At 42.9% G+C, this 24,704-nt stretch overlaps 1 protein-coding gene and 1 pseudogene across 6 annotated transcripts in view; one reads left to right on the top strand and one right to left on the bottom strand.

The window, feature by feature from the left end:
- LOC105477819 (UBA domain containing 2) overlaps window positions 1-24,704 on the bottom strand; it is a 188,525-nt gene that overhangs the window by 158,156 nt on the left and 5,665 nt on the right. The gene's annotated exons all lie outside the window — the stretch shown is intronic.
- Window positions 12,626-13,357, top strand: LOC105477814 (histone H2A.Z pseudogene; annotated as a pseudogene).

A 24,704-nucleotide genomic window follows, 5' to 3' on the forward strand; every position in this document is an offset into this window, starting at 1 on the left:
AGCCAGGCGTGCTGGGAGGGCACCTGTAATCCCAGCTATTCAGGAGGCTGAGGCAGGAGAATCTCCTGAATCCAGCAAGTGGAGGTTGCAGTGAGCCAAGATTGTGCCACTGCACTCCAGCCTGGGCAACAAAGCAAGACTCCATCTCAAAAAAAAGAGAAAAGAATGAATATAGAGAATATTGCTCCTACCACCAGCACCATCACAACACCCCAGGTTTCCCCCATTAAAGGCAAGCTCCTGTGTGACTCTGACAGGACTGAAGATGGAGCAGGGGTGATGTAAGTGCAAGGGGCAGCTTGATTCATCTTTCCTTCAACTTGGGTTTCCACTTGTCCTTGTGCAATGGTCCCCGCCATTCCTTCCTCTTCCTTGCCAGTTTGAGCAACTCAACGTGAGTGGAGAAAGTCACAGAGCTGAGCTACAAGACCTCACCATAAATTCTTGATCTCAAATCTCAAGATGACACTCTACACTTACCAGCGTTTCCACTGATTTTCTCTAGTATATCTGCTCTACAACTTCTTATCTCACACCATCTCTTCTTTTCTAACCTCTCAAATCTCCCTAATTCACATTCCCAACTTGAATACCAAACTCCCAACGCATCCACCAAATGAATAAATGAGTGGTTTGCTTTGGTATTCTCAATCATCCTCTAAATATGAGTAGGCATCCATGCTGTACCATGCATTATTCTAGGTTCTGAGGCACAGCAATAAACTGTGGACAAAGTCCCTAGTCTTGTAGTTTAGAGTCTAGACAGGAGAGAAAAGCAACAACAAACAAAACAAGGTAGATATACATTATGTCAGATGGAAATAAATCCTACGCAAAATGAACTAGGGAAAATAAAACCTGTGGCTTTGTTATTCACCACATATTTCCTGTCTCTTCCCAAACCCATGGTAGGACTGCTCCCCACCCCCACTCCCAAATGAAGTGAGGCATGGCAATGTGACTTGCTCTGGCCAAGTAAATGAAAGCTATGTCACTTCCGGGAGGACCCTTTAAGAGCCAGGGAATCGGCCGGGCGCGGTGGCTCAAGCCTGTAATCCCAGCACTTTGGGAGGCCGAGACGGGCGGATCACGAGGTCAGGAGATCGAGACCATCCTGGCTAACACGGTGAAACCCCGTCTCTACTAAAAATACAAAAAAACTAGCCGGGCAAGGTGGCGGGCGCCTGTAGTCCCAGCTACTCCGGAGGCTGAGGCAGGAGAATGGCGTAAACCCGGGAGGCGGAGCTTGCAGTGAGCTGAGATCCGGCCACTGCACTCCAGCCCGGGCTACAGAGCAAGACTCCGTCTCAAAAAAAAAAAAAAAAAAAAAAAAAAAAAAAAAAAAAAAAGAGCCAGGGAATCATTCTTGCTCTTTTCATCTGCCAATGTGCAAGATGGTGGGGTAGCCATCAGCCAGCTCCCGGGGCTGACGACAGTGTAGAGTGGACCCCTCCCAGGTAACTCGCAATGGAGATGGAACAGCAGTGAGATGTGGGCCTTGTTGTCTCGGGTTCCTGATATTTCAGAGTTGTTTGCTACTGCAGCATAACTTGGCCCACTGCTGGTGGGGAAGGAGGGGTGCCATCTATCCAACCTGGTTAGGGAAGACCTTCTTGTAATGTGGATCTGAGCAGAGACCTGAAGATATAGGCCTTGCAGATACCTGAGGGAAGGGTGATCCTGGTGGAAAAAAAAAGCAAGCACAAATGCTTTGAGATGAAAACATGCTCAACATGATTAAGAGATGATAAGGCTGCCAACCGGCAAAAGCAGAGTGAGCATGAGGCAGACAGGGAGGGAGCTAAGGTCAAAGAAGTGGTGATGGGAGAAAATAGTCCAGAGCCCTACAGTCTATTATGAGGACTTTAAAACCTTTCCTCTGGATGTGCAGGGTGCTTTGGGGAGGTCTCAGTAGAGGAGTAACATGATTGGAAAAGGTTTTAAATGATCACTTTGGTTGTTAAATTGAGAAGTAATTACAGCAAGGAAAGGGTGGAAGATAGGAGACCAGTTAGGAGGCTGTTAGGGAATCCAAGGAAGAAAGGAGGATGTTCAAACCAGCAGGGTGGAGGTGGAGATGAAGAGGGGGGTCGGAACTGGGATATGTTGTGAAGGTGCTGCAGACAGGATATGCTGACTGACTGGGTGTATGGGCAGATAGAGAAGTCAGGAATAAAACTAAGTTTTGTTCTGGGCCACTGGAAGAACTGCTGGCAGTTGCTGAGATGGCTCTGACTAAGTTCCGGACATGCTGTCTTTCCCACCTACAAGATCCGGGCCCATCTAGCAAAATGCTCCCCCAAGCCTTCACCTGCCAGGTCTCTCTCCTCTCTACCAGTGCCACTCAAAATAACCAGCCTGCAAAGTGCTACCCGCTCACACTGGGGTCAAAGCTTGTGCCAAATGTGAATCAACACACTGCCTCCTTCAGGGATGACGTCCTGCTATGAAAACACATCATTTAAACACATCATTTAAACATCATTTAAAACACATGCTCTGCTCAAATGTCACCACCTTATCCTTTGTCCCGCTTTTTTCATAGCACTTAACAGTGGATTTAATAGTGATTCATCAACTCTATGATTCAAACTGATACACCATTATTTTTATGGCCACTAAAAAATAAACGCTGCCAAATATAATTCTAAAACATCATCAATTATAAGGCGCGTTCCAACTTTAGAATCATTAAAATGTGGGAACAAATGCATTTTGGAATCAAGGAAATATATTGCTTGGTCTATTGTCCATTCCCCCACCTTCAGTCTCCACTAGAACACAAGCTTATTTAGGGCAGCAGCTTTGTCTGGTACATTCCCTGTTGCAGCATCCCTCATGCCTCTAACAGGACCTGGCGCGTAAAGGCAGTCAAGAGTGTTTGTTAAACAAAAGGGGAGTGATGTGAAGCAGGTGCTCAAATACTGGCGGGAGCAACCCAAGTGTCCACTGGCAGATGAATGGATAAACAGGTAAACAAAATGTGGCACACACATATAAGGGTGATCAATTCAGTCTTAAAAAGGAAGGAAACTGGCACATGCAACAACATGCATGAACCTTGAGGACATTATGCTGTATGAAATAAGCCAGTCACAAAAAGATAAATATTATATGATTCCACTTATTTGCAGTACCTAGAGTAGTAAAATTCAGAGAGGCAGAAAGTAGAAAAGTGGTTGCCAGAGGAAGGGTACAGCGGAGGGGAGGAAGGGGGAAATGGGAAGTTGTTTAATGGGTACAGAGTTTCAGTTCTGCAAGATGAGAAGAGTTACAGACATCGGTTGCACAATATGAACGTACTTAATACTACTGTACTAGACACAAAAATAGTTAGGATTGTACATTTTATATTATGTACATTTTACCACAATTAAAAATTAAAACTAAATATAAGCAAATACTTACTGAACTAATAACTGACCCTGTTTACACAACCATTTTAATTCTGTCCAGGACCAAACAAACCCCTAAAAATACAGATCTGATAATTACCATTAAGTATTCCTCTCAAGATGAGCAGAAGTCAGATCTCAAAAACCTATGTGGAAAGCAATAATACACAAATATCCAAAAACTTGCACATCACAGGATAAGTATACAGTATCATTATACACAATAAGATTCACTCATCAACTCAAGATTTGTACTTTACGTAAAAATTTTAACTCAAAAAAAAACCTTTAAATAATTCTTAAACTCTGGTTAATAACAATGCACATTTAAGTGTTTAGAGAAAATGTGACTATCATCTACTTTGAAATGCATTTAAAAAAATAATATGGTACTGATCAAATAAATAGAGGGATTGATATTTGCTAAAGCAAACATACTAAAATGTTAATTGTAGAATCTAGGTGATGGGTATATGGGTGTTCAGTGTACCACTCTTTCTACTTTGTGGCATGTTTGAAATTTTGCATAATTAAAACATTGGGTGGGGGGTACACAGAGAATCATAGAATCTGAGAGCTGAGAAAGGACTTCAATGAAGCAAAAATTAATAGAACTGAAATGAGACATAGATAAATCCACAAATATAATTGGAGAATTCAGCACTCTTCTCACAGTAATGGATAGTACAAGTAAACAGAAAATCACTGTTATGGACTGAACGTGACCCCCTCAAATTGGTATGTTGAAGCTCTATGTTGACTGTGTTTGGAGAGAGGCCCTTTAAAGAGGGAATTAAGGTTAAGTGAGGTCATAAGGATAGATTGAGCCCTAATTCAATGTGACATGTCTTATAAGAAAAAGGAGAGACCCAGGGATGCTCCCACACACAAAGGGAAGACCATGTGATGACACAGCTAGAAGGCAGCAGGCTCCTGCAAGGCCCCAGGAGAAACCAAACTTGCCAAGACCCTAAGCTTGGACTTCTAGCTTCTGAGTCTGTGAGAAAATTAATTTCTGTTCTTTAAGCCACCCAGTCTGTGGTATTTTGTTACGGCAGCCCAAGCTGACTAATAAAATCAGTAAGGATATACAAGACCTGAAAAACATTATCAACCAACTTGGCCTGATTGACATTCATAGAACACTCCACCCAACAACAGCAAGTTACACATTTGTTCAAGTGCAGATGGAGCATTCACCAAAATAGACTATATTCTGGGCATAAAAGATTCCTCAAAAAATTTAAAGGAATTAAAATCATACAAAGCATGTTCCTTGGCCACAAAAAATTAGAAACCAACAACAGAAAGATGGACAATCCCCCAAATATGTGAAAACTCAACAACACATTTCTAAACAATATCTGGGTCAAAGAGAAAGTCACAAAGGAAATTAGACTATATTTAAAACAGAATTAAAAACTGAAGCACAACCAAGCAAAATTTGTGGACTGTAGCTAAAGCAATGCTTAGAGAGGAAAGTGTAGCATAAAAATGCTTATATTAGGAAGAAAAAAGGTCTCAAATAATGGTATAGGTTACAATCTTTAAAAAAAAAAAAAGAGCAAATTAAAATCTAAGCAAGCAGATGTAAAAAAATAATTAAGAGTAGAAATCAATGAAATGGAAAAATCAAACTATAATAGAGACAAATCAATGAAACTCAAAGCTGGTTATCTGAGATCAATAAAACTGATACACTTCCAGCAGAAATGATCAGGACAAAAAGAGTGAAGACACAATTATCAATATCAGGAATAAAGAGGGGGCATCACTACTGATCCCAGAGACATTAAAAGGACAGTAAGAAGTTGCACAACAACGTGAATGTACTTCATGTCACTGAACTGTGACTTAAAAATAGTTAAAATAGTAAGTTTTATATTATGCATTTCTTATCACTACTAAAATTTATCACAACTAAATTTTTTTTGAAAGGGAATGTTACGAAATACTTTATACCCATAAATTTAACAACTTAGATGAAACAGGCAAACTCCTTGGAAGACACAATCTACCAAAGCTCATTCAAGAAGAAATAGATCATTTAAACAGTCCTATAGATATTATGAAATTGAATTTATAGTTAAAAGACTTCCAACAAAGAAAACTCCAAGCCTGATGGCTTCAGGGGAGAATTCTACCAAGCATTTAAATACCAATTCTACACAAACTCCTTTACAACACAGAAAAATAGGGAACGCTTTCCAACTCACATTATGAAGCAATGATACACTGTTAGCAAAACCAGGTAAAGATATTAAAAGGCAAAAATTAGACCAATATACTTTATTAACATATTAACAGATGCAAAATTCTCAACAAAACATCAGTAAATCAAACCTAGCATTATATAAAAACAATACATCATGACCAAATAAAGCTTATCCTGGGAATGCGAAACAAATCAATGTAATTTACCATATCAACAAGTTAAAGTATACTATGAAACCATTCTCATCCTGCCCAATTACTGCTTATTCTATGAAACCAATTTGTCATCAACTCATAAGGCTAAACTGACCACTTACTGCTATTTGTTAACAATGGGCTATCCCTTTGATCTAACCTCTACTATTAATTACTAATATAACCAACTAGTAACTACTAATACCAACCAACATTTATTAAGCCCTTAGGAAGTGGAGGCATTAGCATGACACTTTACGTGTGCTACTTTGCTCCTGCCACTCCACTACAGGGCCTATGTGCCTGTTACTCTCTCTACCCAAAATGTTCTTCCCATGTCCAGCTTATCCTCATCATTCAGTCCTCATTTCAAACAGCACCTCCCCAGAGTGGACTTCAATCGTGATTTTTTGCTTTTGAGTGCGTCATCCTGGTTAATTTACTCTGTGGCATTCTTTACTACTTGAAATTCTTTGTTTGCTTCTTTGTCTGTCTCCTTCATCAGAAGGTAAACTCTATGAAGATAGGGTCCTAGCTGTCTTGCTCACTGCCCATATCCCCATAGCCAGAATGCCACCACTTAGCACACAGTTGCCTTTCAGTAACTATGTGGTGAATGAATGAATTACATGGTTTAATCCTCAAAATAACCCTATGAGGTAGACGTTACTCTTCTCAGATTTATACAGAAGACAAAACTGTGACTCGGAGATTATATTACCTATCCATGACAACAAAATGTCTTAGCCGGGGTTCCCCTGAGAGTAAAAGGTGAGGCAAAGGCTTACAGGCAGGTACTTTATTTTAGGATATGATCCCAGGGAGCAGTGGTGAAGGACACAGGGAGGGAAACAGAGGAAGAGTCCAAAGAAGGGCACTGTCAAGTAGGCGATCGCCATGAGTGACAGATGTTTCTGACAGATGCTGGAATCTGCAGGACTTTCTAAGAAGCCTGGTGAATGTGTCTCAACTACCATCACAGGTGGAACAGGGCAGCATTTTTATCCATCAGCTTCCATCCTCAATGGTCTAGGGTGGCCACAGGAAAGAAGCTCCACAGGAGGAACAGAGAAATAAGAACAACAAATCAGCTTACACACCAAATGGGACTCTGTAGAAACAGAATAAAAGGTGAGGCAGAGTACACTGAAACAGTGCGCAAGAAGAGGCTAGTGAGCAGCAGAACCAGAATTCAAAAGCTCTGATAATCCGGACCGCAAGCACAACTGACTACACTGCATTGCCATATAGTGCCACGGTTCAAAGAAATGTTCACCTTTACAGTGGATTTCAAGTAAAAGACATACACAATCACAAACGGCACTAATAGAAATCAAAGTGGTGCCCTGTGTAACAAAAGTAAATGTAATTGTGAACGAAATATAAAGACTGCAGTCGGTGGTGGAGGTTGCAACACAGATCCAAGAAATCCATTTCTAGAAATTTAGCCCAAAGTAATTATCATAAATGAGCACAAAGATTTTGCTACAAAAATGTTCATCGCAGCACTGTTTATAATAGTGAAAAGACTAGAAACAATATGAATATCCAATTGGGAAATGGGTAAATTATGTTCTATCCATAAAAATGGAATAATATTCAACATTAAGAAACAGGTTGTAGAAAAATATTTCACACCTTGGAAAGATGTTCCTAAATAGTAAGTGCAAAATGTTCTAGGGGTATTACTATACAAAAATAATATATCAATACTTTTTTTAGAAGCATCTACGAAAATATTAACAGTGATAATCTCTGGCCTGTTCATGGAGATCTTAATTTTTTACAAAAAAAAAAATCTATTTTGACAATTAGAAAAAATAATTTGTAACTAGTTACTAATTCAAGAAAAAGATCCATATGGTGAATCCTTACACATTGAGATGGGGCAAGTCACTAGCAATCTTCGGCCTCTCTATGAGCAGAGCCAGGAAGTGGTTCACACATACAGAACCCAAGCAGAGATCAAACAGAAGGTTAAGAAAAAGTCACTTCTCTGCAGGAGATCCTTCCACCTTTGAAAATAGGGATGCTACAAATTTTGAGAATAACAGACAATGCATTAACCTAAAAGTAAAAATGCAAAATACCTCTCTGGCAAAGATAATATAAAAATACAAAGTTTAAGATTTCCTTTCGGGTCTGATTTCTTTTTGGTTTGACCAAAGTACACAGTCATTTCTTTGAGGCAATAAATACTAATCAGGCTTGGGTGACTATGTATTATCCTAAAATAAATATTACAGTATATGTGGAGTATTTTATGCCAGGCACTGTGCTAATAAAAGCACTTTACATGTAATACCATCTCAGTGATTATAATAGCCCTAAAGAGCAGGAATTAATTATCAGCATTCTGTAGGTGAAGAAATAAACTAAGAATGGGTAAATAACCCACTAAAGGTTACGGTTAGTTAGTAGAGGGGCCGGGATTTGAACTTGGTTCTGCCTGACTATAAAGAAACCATTTCTTTTTAATATATAAGAAGGAAGTACAATAACTTTATATGATTACTATTTTAATACTTAAGATATATCTTTTTGGTTCCTCAAAAAGTCAAGCATAGAATTATGACATGACCTAGCAATTACACTCTGAGGCATATACCCAAGAAAACTGAAAACACAGTGTTTTTCCACAAAAACCTACATACAAATGTTCATAGTAGCATTATCATGGTAAGACAAAAAGTGGATACAAACCAATGTCCATCAACAAATGAACAAAATGTATATCCATACAATAGAATATTATTCAGCCATAAAAGGAATGGATCTTGACACATGCTACAACATGGATGAACCTCAAAAACAATATGCTAAGTGAAAAAAAGCCAGTCACACAAAGTTACATACTGTATGATTCCACTTATATGAAATGTCCAGAATTTTAAAATCCATACGGACTGAAAGCAGATTAGTGTTTGTCAGGGGCAGTTGGGAGAAGGTAGTGGGGCATGACTGCTTTATACAGGGATGTCTAATCTTTTGGCTTCCCTGGGCCACACTGGAAAAGAAGAATTATCTAGGGCCACACATAAAGTACACTAACACTAACAATAGTTGATAAGCTTAAAAAAATTGATAAAATCTCAGAATGTTTTAAGAAAGTTCACAAATTTGTGTTGGGCTGCATTCAAAGCTGTCGTGGGCCACATATGGCCCATGGGCTGCAGGGTGACAAGCTTGGCTTAATGGGTACTCTGTTTCTTTCTGGCGTGATAAAATGTTCTGCAATTAAACTGTGGTTGGTATTAATTGTACAACAATGTAAATGTAGTGGAAGTCAATAAGTGAACATTTTTAAACGGTTAAAACGGCAAATTTTACCTGAATAAAATATGTATCTTTTGGTTACTGGAGACACTAACCACAGGCCTTGCAAAGTTTTGTCCTGTGGGCTGTTACAGAAGCATTCTAGCTGAAGACAGACAGGTAGGGGAGCAACCCAGAAACTGCCTGCCTCCACAAGTCACGCATGTAAAAATACAGACATCAAAAAGCCCTGTAGGGTTCACACCCTTGAGAGGAGGGGCCGCCATATCCTACCACAACATTGGTTTTCCTACGTCTGACTACTTAACTATTTGGCAAATTTCTCAGGGTTCTCACAAGTATGGGGTGACTTGATGTCTCATAAAGTAATTTTCTTATAAAGTTTTTCATCAGAAAGGAGCTAAACCAAAACTAAGGGCAGAAATCCACAAAAGCACAGTAAACCCACGCCTTGCAAGAGACATGTTCCACTTCCACTATGATTTATTCCTCAAGTCTCTGGACTTCCTAGAAGAAAACTTAATGAAACTTAGATTCAGTGACCACATTAGGGAGGAATGAGTGCCTCCTGGTGATCATCTCAACAAAGACTGCCCAGGGATCAAAATGTTCCAGGTTTATTTTTGTTACACCCATTTCCCTACAGTGTTTAGAAGTAAAACACTGGAAGCCATCAATCAGCTCCTGTCCCTAATGCATTGGGGAAAATTCAATGACACTGGACACCTGCTACACTGACCACTCCTCATGCAGGTCCCCAAACAACTGGGCAGAGTGCCTGGCTCAGGCCGGCAGTCAATAAACACTTGTTATCAAAGCAATAGTTATACAGTTTATCTGGAAAATAAGCCGGAGAAAGTGCTAAGAAGTTTCCAGGAAAAAAAAAAAAAAAAGGTCAGGAAAGAGAAGAACTTACCCTCTATATACAAAAAATGTGCTCCACATCTAAAATACTTAAACAATGTGAATTAAAGGGGAGGAAAGAGTGAGCTGCAAAATTTTAAAAGGAAGTCCTAAAACAGCACCAAACACAGAGGCCTGCATGCCAGAGAAAAGTGTATCAAATCTGCAAGTCAGCAAAGGCACTGGGCACCTAAATGTTCATTTTGGTCCCACCGCTGTGGTGGCCACCAGTTGGGTTTATACTTCTTAGGGAGATTTTATACAGACATTAATACTTTCATTAAATGTAAAAAGCAGCAATTACTAAAAGTACTAATTAGACAAGAAATATAATGAAATAATTTTAAAAGCCAATAGAAGTTTAAAAAATTATGACTGTAACACACAAATATGGGATAAATCAGTTAACAGTTGGAGTAACTCTTAAAAAGTAAATCAGGAAGCTTACAGAAAGTTCTGGACCATGTGATAAACTGTAAGAAAGAAGAAATAATACTTCTCAAGGGGGGAAATGTGTGGTTAGTGGCAAGAAAATGTGTTGTAAATTCAAGTGCCTACAGAGGCCAGGCAGACAGTGAAATGGGGGAGTCGATGGCAAGAAGGTGGGCGAGAGCTGGGCGGATGCTGCCACATAACAACTCGCACTGAGGCTGCCAGATCATCCGCCTCAGGACATCACAGACACCTGAACTTAGGTCTGAAATAAGCCAATTTTAAAGTGCTGGCAAGTAACTCTCCTCTCCAACCCGCCCCCCACAACCTCTACAGAGACCAAAGGAAACGCCTGGGGCCTGGAGAAGCACCGCCGGGTGGGCATCCGTCAGCGCAGCTGAGACACCAGAGGGCCGCATGCCGGGGCGTGTGCGGTAACAGCTGGCCCCAAGCCGGGGTGCCTCCCTGTGTTCAAGGACCCAAGGAGTCGGAGTCAACCAAACAGGGTGACAAGCAAGGATGCCCGAGCTACAAAGATGGCGCTGGAACGTCCCCAGGCCACACAAGAGGGTCTGCCCCCGCAGTTTCAGCGTAGCCTACGTGAGTCTGGGTTGGAGAAAGGGCAAGCAGAACACACGCCTGCACGGCGGAGGAACCCAAGTCCTGTTTTAAAGCTTTGATGAGCCACGGGACCTCTCCCTGGGAGAAAAGCGTAAGAGATCCGAGCAGAAAAATCCTTGCAAGTTTGGGCTTCTGAGTGGCCCTTCAGCACCTAATGGGTGGGGGGACTGATACTGAGCAACGGCCTAGCTGAAGCGGGGAACAAGCCCCATTGAAACCCCAAACACTAAAATTAATTCGAAAAAGAGGAAAGAGGCTGGGTGCGGTGGCTCACGCCTGTAATCCCAACACTTTGGGAGGCCGAGGCGGGCAGATCACCTGAGGTCAGGAGTTCGAGACCAGCCTGGCCAACATGGTGAAATGCCGTCTCTACAAAAATTAGCCGGGCGTGGTGGCAGGCACCTGTAATCCCAGCTACTAAGGAGGCCGAGGCATGAGAATCACTTGAACCCGGGAGACGGAGGTTGCAGTGAGCCAAGATCGCGCCATTGCACTCCAGCCTGGGGGACAAGAGCAAGACTTCGTCTCAAAAGAAAGAAAAAAAAAAGAAAAAGGAAAGAGGAAAACAGTCCAGCAAAAACAATGAAACCAAGAAGACCGCCAGGTAAAATTCCAGTCTAAGACAGCAGACAGGACACCTGTCCACGTTCCCACCATTCCAAAGTTGTTTCAAAATAAAAGAACCCTCAAAATACCAGAGAAATGTGTCCTTTCAACTGAGTCCAGAGAAAGAATCAACAATTACCAAGACCTGGGGAAGAATACAAGCAATCCTCAGGAGAATTGAGGGCATTTCTCAAACTGCAGGCATTACCACTACAGCACCACAGTTTCTGCCTGCCCTGATCCTGTTATTTAATATTTTTCTTTAAATCACCTTACTGTGATTTACATAAATATTTTAAAGGAAATTTGGTATCACTACAGTAAATGGAAAACAAGTGTCGCTTTCTCATTAGTAGGTGGTAACTATAAAAATAAACACACTAGGCCAGGCACGGTGACTCACACCTGTAATCCCAGCACTTTGGGAGGCCAAGGTGGGCGGATCACCTGAGGTCAGGAGTTCGAGACCAGCCTGGCCAACATGGTGAAAACCTGTCTCTACTAAAAATACAAAAATTAACCAGGTGTGGTGGTGGGCACCTATAATGCCAGCTACTACTTGGGAGGCCGAGGCATCAGAATCCTTGAACCAGGGAGGCAGAGGTTGCAGTGAGCCAAGATTGCACCACTGCACTCCATCTGGGGTGTCAGAGTGAGACTGTGTCGCAAACACGCAAACACATACACACACACACAAATACAGGTTGGTACAAAAGTAATTGCCATTTTACTTTTAATGGCAAAAACCGCAATTACTTTTGCACCAGCCTGTAACAAAACAAAGTTATTAAAGTCTAATATTACCTCCTGCTCTTTTTGTTACAATGGGAAAATAGCCATTATTAGAGAGGTCTTTCAGACTAGCACCAAACCAAGATTTTCTATTTGATCCAATCAGGAATAGTAAGAACTGAAAAGGGCAGTCTGAATCACGGTGCAACGAAGGAGTAGGCGGTGGGATCTCACCGTGGGTCTGATTAGCCCTTTCTCTGCCTTGCTTGAGCTTCAGCAGAATTCGAAATGGCTGGCAGTAAGGCTGGGAAGGACTCTGGAACGGCCAAGACAAAGGCGGTTTCCTGCTCGCAGAGAGCCAGCTTGCAGTTCCCAGTCGGCCATATTCATCGACACCTGAAATCTAGGACGACCAGTCACAGACGTGTGGGCACGACTGCCGCTGTGTACAGCACAGCCATCCTGAAGTACCTCACCGCAGAGGGACTTGAACTGGCAGGAAATGCATCAAAAGACTTAAAGGTAAAGTGTATATTACCCCTCGTCACTTGCAACTTGCTATTCGTGCAGATGAAGAATTGGATTCTCTCATCAAGGGTACAATTGCTGGTGGTGGTGTCATTCCACACATCCACAAATCTCTGATTGGGAAGAAAGGACAACAGAAGACTAATGGATGCCTGGATTCCGTGTTATCTCAGGACTCTTAAATACTAGAACAGCTGTCCAGTGTTGGTGATTCCAGTGGACTGTATTTCTGTGAAAAACACAATTTTGTCTTTTTGTGATTCTATTTGAGCAAGTTGGAAGTTTAATTAGCTTTCCAACCAACCAAATTTCTGCATTTGAGTCTTAACCATATTTAAGTGTTACTGTGGCTTCAAAGAAGCTATTGATTCTGAAGTAGTGGGTTTTGATTGAGTGGACTGTTTTTAAAACTATTTGGATTTTAATTGTGATGCAGAAGTTATAGTAACAAACATTTGGTTTTGTACAGACATTATTTCCACTGTGGTGGATAAGCTCAATAAAAATCATATCTCAAAAAAAAAAAAAAAAAGAACTGAAAAGGGAGTCATGACTTGACTTTTATTTCAATGGTGTTTACTGTTGGGCCCACACCCTGTCTAAAATCATCTCCAGTGGTGCAAATGCCACCGAGCAAGCATGACACTGGGGCCTCAAACCCGTCCCCAAACCCACTGTCTACAAACAGCCTTTCCCCCACCATTCCAGGTTGGAAAAGAAGTTTATTTATTCCCCCAAAATAAAATCCTAGAAATTCTCCAAAAAGGGTGGGGTGGGAGGCAATCTGCTTAAGGAGAACATTAAGGGGGTTGGAGGTCTGCAAAAAAATAGAAGAGAGCTTGGGGTAACTTCAAACTTCCAAACCAGATCACAGCACAGGTGACGGGGAATGGAAAAGGAGGGTAATAAGAAGGGCAGCTTCACTCAGGAGTAGAAGCCACAGAAAGCGCTGAGCTCCGCTTTGACGACTACAGGGGGTTCTCACATTCCTGCCTCCCCCCCACCACTACCTACTCCCCACCTCTGCACCCTATATACAAACCAGCCTACTCATATGCCTTGCATACTAAAACAGAACCTAGAGTCAGCCCTGCCATTTGAAGTTTGAGCCTCTTGCTGGAAAAGGCTGCACCCACAAACAAAGAGGAAACCCACACTAGGTAATTAGGAATCCAGTCATTCAGGACCGCACAAGAATGGCCAAGCAAGATTCAGAAGTTCACTACCTGTGTCCTTACATGAAAAAAATGTACTCCAGGAGGGATTCCAGGAAAAAACAAACAAACAAACAAAGATGCCAAGGCAAAAAATAATGCAAGATTCAAGAAACAACAGGGCAGGTTTTCTGACCTAGGTTCTAACCCTGGCTCTACAATAAATACACAATCAGGCCAGGGGCAGTGGCTCACGCCTGTAATCCCAGCACTTTGAGAGGATGAGGCAGGCAGATCACTTGAGGTTGAGACTTCAAGGCCAACACACGGTGAAACCCCATCTCTAGTAAAAATACAAAAATTAGCCAGGTGTGGTGGTGCACACCTGTAATCCCAGCTACTAGAAGGCTGAGACAGGAGAATCGCTTGAACCTGAGAGGCAGAGCTTGCAGTGAGCTGAGATCATGCCACTACACTCCAGCCTGGACGACAAAGCAAGACTCTGTCTACAATAAAATAAAATATTCTTATCCTTTGACTCTATAATTCAACATTTATGATTATTTCCTTAAAATGAAGTTAAAGATGCAATCAATAACTTAGTTACAAAGATGTTCTAAGTGTTTCTAAGTGAGAAAATACTGCAAAAAAACTTATTTTAGTACGATAAAATGTTACAATTGACCAGGTGCAGTGACTCATGCCTGTAATCCCAGCACTTTGGGGGGCCGAGTCAGGCGGATCACCTGAGGTCAGGAGTTCAAGACCAGCCTGGTCAACATGGTAAAACCCTGTCTCTACAAAAATACAAAAATTAGCACGGCATGATGGCAGGTGCCTGTAATCCCAACTACTCAGGAGGCTGAGGCAGGAGAATCACTTGAACCCGGGAGGCGGCAGTTGCAGTGAGCTGAGGTCATGCCATCGCACTCCAGGCTGGACAACAAAGCAAGACCCTGTCTCAGAAAAAAAAAAAAAAGTTATGGACAGGGCGTGGTGGCTGGTGCCTGTAATCCTAGCAATTTGGGAGGCCAAGGAAGGCAGATCACCTGAGGTCAGGAGTTCGAGACCAGCCTGGCCCACATGGTGAAACCCCATCTTAAATTTAAAAAAAAAAAAAATTGAAAAAAAAAGTTATAATCATTCAAACTCATGTTTTTTCATATCTGAGATGCTGGAAGAACATCGAATGTGTATCTGAATGCCGTTTCTATATAAAACCAAATGTATAGGTGTATGGATGTGTGTATATACATGTGTCAGGAAAAAAAAGAATGCATAGATAAGCACATACACAGAAAAAGTCTAAAAGAATGAGCACTAGACTACCAACAACGGTGATGTGGGTGTGGGAGTCATTATGTGGGAGTAGTCCTTTCTACACTACATACAATATTTGTATAATTTTTGAACTTTTTCAACATGTTTCAGTTTTGTAATAAGGCAAAACAAAGATAATGGTAAAAGTTGGCTTGAAGATTACTTAATGACATGGAGTGAATTCATTCAAAAAGAGTAAATGAAAAAAGCAGAATATGAAACTGTAGATAGGCTGACTTTTCCTTTAAAAATGTGTATTTACATGCACACATAAAGGAGAAAAAAAATTATACAACAACAATACAGAAATAATGATCAAATCTGGGCAGTACAATGAAATGCAAATTTATGTTTGTTCCCTGTATTTTATTTCCCCCAATAAATCTTAGAAACAGAGTTAATAAAGTCAAACAGATTTCTCTGTTGCAGGGCTGCAAAGGGTCTTTGAAGTGTCAATCTGCATTGTCATTGTCAAAAAACAGTATGGCCAACAACATACCCAACCTAACTTGGCTACAGAACCCTTTCCAAAGATGAGTGTCATGCTCTTCCCATTGTACCATGTCCACCGAAGGGACTACATTCTGGGAAATGACTGAAAACAATGGCAATGTAACTTAGAAAGCCTTAGGGAAAAATCTGGGGGGAAGATCATGATTTAAATAAGGATTACTTTATAATTCTCATTTATACTCACAATTTAAATGAGGGTTAAAACTTCAGGAGCTCCTCATAGTATCGTTTCACAAAGCACACTTCAAAAATGCTAAATTATTGATGAGATATGCTTTAGCAAGTTTCACTTATTAAAATGCTATAAAAATGCCAATTTTAAAATTTCTTGATGTAAGATAGGTTCCACCTACATTACTAAAACTGATATTGAGACAGATTGAGAATGGAAAAAGTTGGAAAAGATGACTTAATAAGGGAAGAGAAAAACAGAGGATACACAAATAAAAACAACTGTAGAGCACTAACTGCTACAAAAGATCCTAATTAGGACATATAACATATTTACCAAAGGTAAACTGGATCTTGGTTCTGATGTGGGGAGAGGGAGACTGGTGCACTGGCAGCCAGGAGAAGGAGCATGGTAGAGCCCAGGAAAGCAGCTGCCATGGTCCCAAGGGGAGGAGGGAAAAGCACATTGCCAGGACACAATGATGCAGTTTCCAATGACTGAGACTCAAGCTCTACACTAACCTGAGCTACTATTTACATCACTCGCCTAAGACGATTCCAGTGGTTGGGAGACACACGGAGATAAACTTCTTTAAGGCTGAGAAGCAGTAGTGAGCAACACAGAATAGGGAGCCAGATCATCTGGGTTCAAATCCTAGTCCTGCTCCTCAGTAGGAAAGTTACTTAAATGTCTGTGCCTCAGTTTCCTCAGCTGCAATTGGGGAGGATAACTGTCTACCTCGCAGGGCTGTTCTGAGAATTAAGTGAGTCAATATATGTAAGCTGCTTAGAACAGTGCCTAGCACATAGTATTTTATCAGTAAAACCAAAAATAACTCTCACTTACTAGTCACTGATTGAAAAGGTGTAAGAACTATGTAGACATTTAGCAGCCTTGTTTAAATAATGATTCTGTTTCCCAGATGTTTGTCCTAAGGCTTAACAAGTCATATTGCCATTGCCATTTTCTACTAAAGGGACTAAATTTTCACTGTATGATACAGTAGAAAGTACAGGCTTTGGAAGCAAGCAAATTGGAGTCAAATCTCAGCTCTTCCACATACTACTAGCTATGCGGTCTTGGAAAAATTATTTTCTGAGCCTGAAAAGACTCGTTTGTGGAGGGGAAAAATAACAATACCTATCCTCATAGGGCTACTGTGAAAACGAACTGTAATAACTTAAGAAAAGCAACCTTTTCTCCCTTAAATTGCTGGTGGAGTTGAAATTGGTACTACCCTTTGGGATTGGAATTTGGCCGTATGTACTTATGTACTAAAAGTTATACGAGAATACACTTTATTCAACCTTCTTTCACTTCTACGAGTATCTGAAAGTTAAGATGCTCTCAGCATTACTACAATAAAATAAAATGAAATAAAAAGGGGAGAAACAACCTAATTCTGCAAGCACAGCATCCGAGGGGAACGCTTATGACAAAGGGAAAAAGTGGGGCCCGGCATGGTGGCTCACGCCTATAATCCCAGCACTTTGGGAGGCCGAGGTGGGTGGATCACCTGAGGTCAAGAGTTCAAGACCAGCCTAGTCAACAAGGTGAAACCCCGTCTCTACTAAAAATACAAAAATAGGTCAGGCGTGGTGGCTCATGCCTGTAATTCGAGCACTTTAGGAGCCCAAGGGGGGCGGATCACCTGAGGTCGGGAGTTCGAGACCAATGGAGAAACCCCATCTCTACTAAAAACACAAAATTAGCCGGGCGTGATGGCACATGCCTGTAATCCCAGCTACTCGGGAGCCTGAGGCAGGAGAATCGCTTGAACCTGGGAGGCGGAGGTTGCAGCAAGCTGAGATCGCACCACTGCACTCCAGCCTGGGCAACAGGAGTGAAACTCCGTCTCAAAGAAAAAGAAAAAAGTGGAGCGCATACATGGTCATTATGATTACATTTTAAAAGACTCTGTTGGGTGGAATAGAAGCAAGTAAGAAAATAGTATTGAGATAAATTTATTTTTACCTATTTATTTAGATACTAATTTTTGTACTGGAAAAACAGCAGAAACACCAAAATATCAATAAATGCCATTTTATTTCTTCCTAGTGCTTTCCTGCACTGCACTGAACTCCTTTCCTGCATCGCAGAATTGTCTCTGATGAACATGTACTCATTTTATAACAAACTCAGTTATTTTAAAACAAGAACATAAGTGTAGAGAAAAAGAAAAGATGAAGAAATTAAATTAAACGCTAAGACTGGATTTTCTCTATTTTCCAAACTTCCTATAGTGTGGTTAATGTTACTTTTATGACAAAAAGAAACATCTTTTAAAGCATCCTCTCTTAAGCTTGTCCCTCCATAGTTAATGCCTAGTTTTCCTTTTTAGCTAAATTTTGTTTGTTTGTTTGTTTGAGACAGAGTCTCGCACCCAGGCTGAGGTGCGATCTCAGCTCACTGCAACCTCCACCTCCCGGGTTCAAGCGATTCGCCCTGCCTAAGCCTCCCGAGCAGCTGGGATTACAGAAGCCAACCACCACGCCTGGCTAATTTTGTATTTTTAGTAGAGATGGGGTTTCAACATGTTGGCCAGGCTGGTCTTAAACTCCTGGCCTCAGGTGATCCACACGCCTTAGCCTCCCAAAGTGCTGGGATTACAGGTGTGAGCCACTGTGCCCGGCTGCTAAAATTTATGAAGAGTATATTCCTCGGAAGTTTCAATAATACAGTTCCCAAAATCTTAAGACAGGTGGGGAAGAGTGTATCCCCAAGAGTAAATGAGCTGTTCAGGTTTGGGCAACCCAGGCCTGGTTACAGCAGAAAAGTATAAACGCTAAAGCCTGCCTTAAAGAAGAGAGTCAAACAGTTCCTGGCCCACAAAACAGAAAAGCAACCAAAACAAGATGATAAAACAGGAGTTTCCACTAAGGTACCAAAAGAGAAGGGCTGCTGCCACCAAAGTGAGGCTCCATATGCAGAACTTTCCAAGAGTGACTGCAAGGCAGTCCCCTGAGTCCCACAGTCCTCTCAGCCAGGTCAGGGCTACAGACAGTGGAATGTGAGGGTTCCCTCCCATGAAGACAGGACAGGAGGCGGGGGCTTTGTGAAGTGAACCCTTGAGTGCCTGTGAGTACAGCCACACTTTCATACCAAGCTGAGGTCGTGGTTCAATGGCCTATTTCATGCACTAAATCTGTGACCAGCAAGGATACAGTGGATCTCCAACCCGGGAAATCTAGAGAGCCGGGGAAGCTGTGCTGAGCACTGGGACCCATGTGCACGACCAGGGCAAGGAGCAGGCAGTACCAGCCAGGCTGTGCGTGGGAGTCAGCAGAGGGTCTTCTTGGGTTCAAACAACAGTGCCCCCAAGCAGGCCAAAAGAACTCCAGCAGGAGGAAACTCTAGGGGGATCTAAGTTCCTAGGCGCTGAGGAGTCACCAAAATAAACTGGCCAAAATAAATCGACCAAAATAAAGATGCAAACCCCCAGGTCAAGGAGGCAGCAGGGATAGAAGTCAGGAGTCTCTGAAGAGCCCACTGAAGCTCCTGCAGGACACAGGGTCGGCTTTAACCACGTGTGAGGCTCAGGGAGCCATAGAAGAACAATCTGAGCGCCTCACCACTCCTTCCTCCTCCTATTCCACTCAATCCAGAGCCTAGTGGAGTCAGACACAAGAAATCTGAGGGACAGAGAGGAGCCGAACGCACCAGAAGCCTGTCACACTGCTTTTTCTGACAGAGATGGTTGCCAACTACAAGTCTTAACTGGGAAAAAAAAGGGGGGGAAAGTCTTATCTTTGAATGAAGATTGAAGTGTTGATTAACATATTGAACTGGACACTTTTAATTTTTAAATAGAGCCTACATTTCAAGACTTCTATCACCTAAGATCATCACCACTTAAACGCACACGTGGCCTTTTACTTCCTATTGAATCCTGAGAACCTAGGAGACCGGCTGGCCCACAGAGTGCTCAGGAAGTATCTGCTGAATCAGTGAATGAAAGCATAAAGGGTAAGTCACAAGGCCTGATAGCTTTTCAGAAAAGCAAACAGTTCCCCAACTGAGTGTATTTTAAAGAGACTGTGAAGGCCAGGCATGGTGACTCACGCCTGTAATCCCAACACTTTGGGAGGCAGAGGCAGGCAGATCACCTGAGGTCAGGAGTTCGAGGCCAGCCTGACCAACATAGTGAAACCCCATCTCTACCAAAAATACAAAATTAGCCAGGTGTATTGGTGCATGCCTGTAATCCCAGCTACTTGGGGGGCTGAGGCATGAGAATCGCTCAAACCCAGGAGGTGGAGGCTGCAGTGAGCCAAGATCACGCCATTGCACTCCAGCCTGGGCAACAAGAGCGAAACTCCATCTCAAAAAAAAAAAAAAAAAAAAGAGACAGTGAGAGGCAAAAATAAAGATTTATTTGGATCATCTCCCACACTGAATGCATACTTAAGAAACAATGTCAGTAGGAACATGGTTTGCTCCTTCATGAGAACGCAAAAAAAAGGAGTCAACGTTGGTGTCCAATTCAGCAGTATGCAGGGGACAGGGTATTCAGGTTCCAAAGGCAGGATCCTAAGCTGGAACGAAGGTGGAGAGTGCAGGCCTCGAATGACCCTACCAGTCCTGAGGGCTCACCCAGCTCTACAGTGAGACAAATGTCCACACCATGGGCTGATACCAGTGGACCTTAGGCTCATCAAACTTCTCTAACTGCATCTGACCCAAGGCTCCTTACCAAATGTTTTGGATCAAATAAGAGTTTCACTCAGAGCAGCTCAGTGGTACAGCGGAGCAGAACAGGGCCCCGCCATCGAAGAGTAGCAGACTAATGGCACAAGGCTAAAAAGTGAAGGGAAGTGAGAAGGGGGAAAAAATAAGGGAAGATCACCTTTCAAGAGCTGGAAAGAAGGTGGTCAGCAGTTGGGAAGGCACACGCTAGAGTTGTTGGATGGGTTGTACTTTTGTATTTTTAAGAATAGACTCAGAAGAAGGATCCAGTTAATACTACTTACACCTGAGTAGTTACTATGGCAAAATTCTAGCAGCTCCACACACATTAACTTTTCTGATCCTCCTACCCATCAAGAAAGCATCTGAAGTACAGGCAGTCTCACTTCCAGGCCTGTGTGCTACATCTCTATACTATGCCCTCTCACCAAATAAGGATGCATCCCCCCAGGTCAACGCAGCAGCAGGCAGAGGCTCCCAACTCAGGGAGGGGGTGCCACTAAGGCACCCGCTGGAGAAAGCATCAGCTGTAACCACATGCCAGGCTCATTCCTGCAGGAGAGAGAATGAAGGTAAAGCAGGAGTAGTGCTAGAAAAGACAGGAAAGAGCTCAGAATCGGTGGCGGGTGGGCCTCAGGAGGAGGCTGCTTCATTCTTCTGTATTGGAGGAAAGGAACAAAGCTGAGTGTGGACAGAAACAAGTCAGGGAGAGGGAGCAGGAAGTAGAAGGAGCACCCAGGTGATGGCCCCAATTTTTTGGATGGGTGAAGAGTGAGATGGGGGGGTGAAGAGATGGGGAGAGACTGAGAACAGCCTTGAGCCGGGGACAAAATGGAGGTAGCATAAGGAGATGACTGAATCCCAGAAACTTAGCTGAGAATTGAATACCAGAAACTTAGCTGAGAAACGGTGCCAAGGGCCCAGACTTGACCCCATAAATCAATACGAAGTTAGGGTCTTACTCAATGAGCACCGCAGAACAGATGTGCCAGGTCTCTGAGAGTCTGGATGAGACCATAGCTCTGGTAATGAACTACAGGTTCCAGACTAGATATGAAGAAAGAGATGCCACAAATGGGCTGATACACTGGAGACAAGGAGGGATCAGAGGCTGGCAAGCAGAGAAACAGTGGCAAGCAGAGCCAGGGAAGCAGCTGTGGGATGAGCACTTCCGTGGAAGAGGGCACATCCATCCACTGGACTAGGGGAGGAGACACAGCTTCGCCTACAGAAGCCCCCAGCCTGCCTACTTTCTGCCTCCCCTTTCTCTATGCATCCCTTACATACTGGAATGGCCTGAAGATCTGTCCTCAGCTTCCAACTGTCCCCCCACCTCTGGAGTCCTCACTCACACCCACAACCTAACTCTCACCTACTCATGTCCAATCCAATCCAGCTCTGGATTTCTTTCCCCAGGTGTCCCAAGTACCTCTGACTGGACTCTGCAAACCCCTCAACACTGCACAGGTCCAAAACTAAACTCATCTTCCCCCGAAAGGAGCTCCTGCTTCTCTACATTCCCTCTGTAGTGACTGGGAACTTTATCTATCCATCCAGCTGCCCAAGAGGTAAAGCAGAGTCAACTTCAACTCCTCCCTCTCCCCAGATCCAATCTGCTTTATTGACACAACCTACCAGAATACACATCTTTAGAATCCTTCTATCTTCTCTCATCAGCCCATCAGACTCCGTTCTCTCAGCCCTGCCTATGGTTTCCCTCCTGCCTCCATCTCAATCTGTTTGTCCACTAAAATGTCCTAGGGTCGGGGGGACGAGGAGGCTTTAAAAATACACATTTCTTAAAACAAAAAATAACAGGTTTCTGACACTCATGCTAACTCTTCTGAATCTCACCCTCTGGGGAGGAGAACCAGGAAGGTGTGCATTCAGAAAACACCGTGATTGATTTTTGTTTGCAGCTGGTACAGGAGCAGCATTTGAGAACCACTGCTCCATGACCAAAAGTAACCCCTCCTCTTCCCTCCCACAGCAATGAGAAGTACACCTGCCCTGGGCCCCAGATCCTTACCTCCTCACAACTCAGGTCTATCACTCATTCTTGTCTGTATCTTCACCCACACCCTTCCCACTGGGTTTTTCCCAACACCTTTTAAACACGCTAAGCCTCCTCTCCACTTAAAGAAACTCCCCCAGCCTGGCGCAGTGGTTCACGTCTATAGTCCCAACACTTTGGGAGGCCGAGGCAGGCGAATCACGAGATCAGGAGATCGAGACCAACCTGGCCAACATGATGAAACCCCATCTCTGCTAAAAATACAAAAATTAGCCAGGTGTGGTATCGCACACCTGTAGTGCCTGCTACTTGGGAGGCTGAGGCAGAAGAATCGCTTGAACCCAGGATGCAGAGGTTGGAGTGAGCCGAGATCACACCACTACACTCCAGCCTGGTGACAGAGCAAGACTCCATCGCAAAAAAAAAAAAAAAAAAAAAAAAAAAGGAAACTCCCCCTTACACCTGCGGCCACCTCTGACCACAACTCACTCTCTTGATTCTCAGAACTGAGATCCTGGAAGCACTTTCCAAGCTCACTGTCTCCCATTTACATCCCACTCATTTCTCAGCTAATTATGATCTGAATTCTCTCCCCAACTATTCTGAAAAGGTTCTGGGGGGCCTCTTTCTTTCCCACAGGTCGCACTTCAGGCCTGTTTTGAAAATCTCTGCAGCGTGTAATGCTATCAGCCACTCTTCCCTGAAATTCTCTCCTCCCGGGTGTCCCCCTACTTCCTTGGCCATTCCTCAGTTTTCTTCCCTGGCACCTACTCTTCTCCCTCTTTAAAGTTTAAAATGTTCACAAGTTCTGTCCCTAGTTCTTGTCTCACCTTCCACTGTTCCCTGAAAGACTTCACCACACACCTCTTAGGAACTGCTCACTCCAGCCATAACCACCCCTAATTCATTCCCTCCTGCCTCTATGCCAAGCCCTGTCCAGTCTCTGTCCCTCCCAGAGGCCTTCTCCACACTATGATGCCTGCCAAACTCTGAAAAGTCAGTCCAAATATTGCTACATTGGGAAGTCTTCCTTAACTGTGCCTCCCCACAACCAGCCCACCCCCTGCAATAAACCCACAGCACCGAGCACAGACGTTCTTTTCAAAAAAGTTTTGCCCCAATAGACACTGAACTCCTTGAGAGTGGGAACTATATCTGGAAAATATTAGGCATGCAATTAATGTTGGCTGAGTCCATCATTACACAGTGAACATACTGTGAGGTAAACAGGAGCTTATTAATAAATGCAGTAAATGATACACATATTACTCAACATAGAGCTGAATAACAGCACTGGTCTATAAGTAAGGAATCTAAAATAAGTCATGATCACTAATCCTATGCAGTGTTACCCGGTCATAATTATGTGACTGGGCAGACAGCAATACAGTTTCAAGCACTTGAAACAGCCACAGCAGGGTGTTTTCAACTGTATTGCTGTCCCCTTTCTTCAAAATGAAGAGTTTTCAACAAACTCTCATATGGCTGGCTCCTTCACACCATCTGGGCCTCAGCTCAGCGTCACCTTCCCAGCTACCCTCCATGATCATGCGTGCTAAAGTGGTCCTCCACCATAACTTCGGTGTTTGCAGTTACCCTTTCATTGTCTTCATGTCACTTGTCACTATGTGAATCACACTGACCTGTTTGATGCTGGTCTCCTTTATCCTGCTTATTACTTTATCCTCTGTATATCAACAATGTGTGGCTGATATGGGTACTCAACAGACACTTGTTGAATGGCTGAGAGAGAAAGGCAAGTTTAACACTAAATCACTATTATCTACTAACCACAAAACGTTAGAAACATGCAGGTGGCAGGAAATGTCAGGGATTTCTCCCTGGAAAGGGACTGTTATTCACCACCCATGGGGGTGGGGATAGGCACACGTATCATCCTTCTTTCAGATTCTTACTCAGGATCAGAATTTTGATTTGCTAAA

The sequence above is a fragment of the Macaca nemestrina genome, chromosome 16, assembly GCF_043159975.1.
Source record: "Macaca nemestrina isolate mMacNem1 chromosome 16, mMacNem.hap1, whole genome shotgun sequence".
In the NCBI taxonomy this organism is placed as follows: Eukaryota; Metazoa; Chordata; class Mammalia; order Primates; family Cercopithecidae; genus Macaca; species Macaca nemestrina.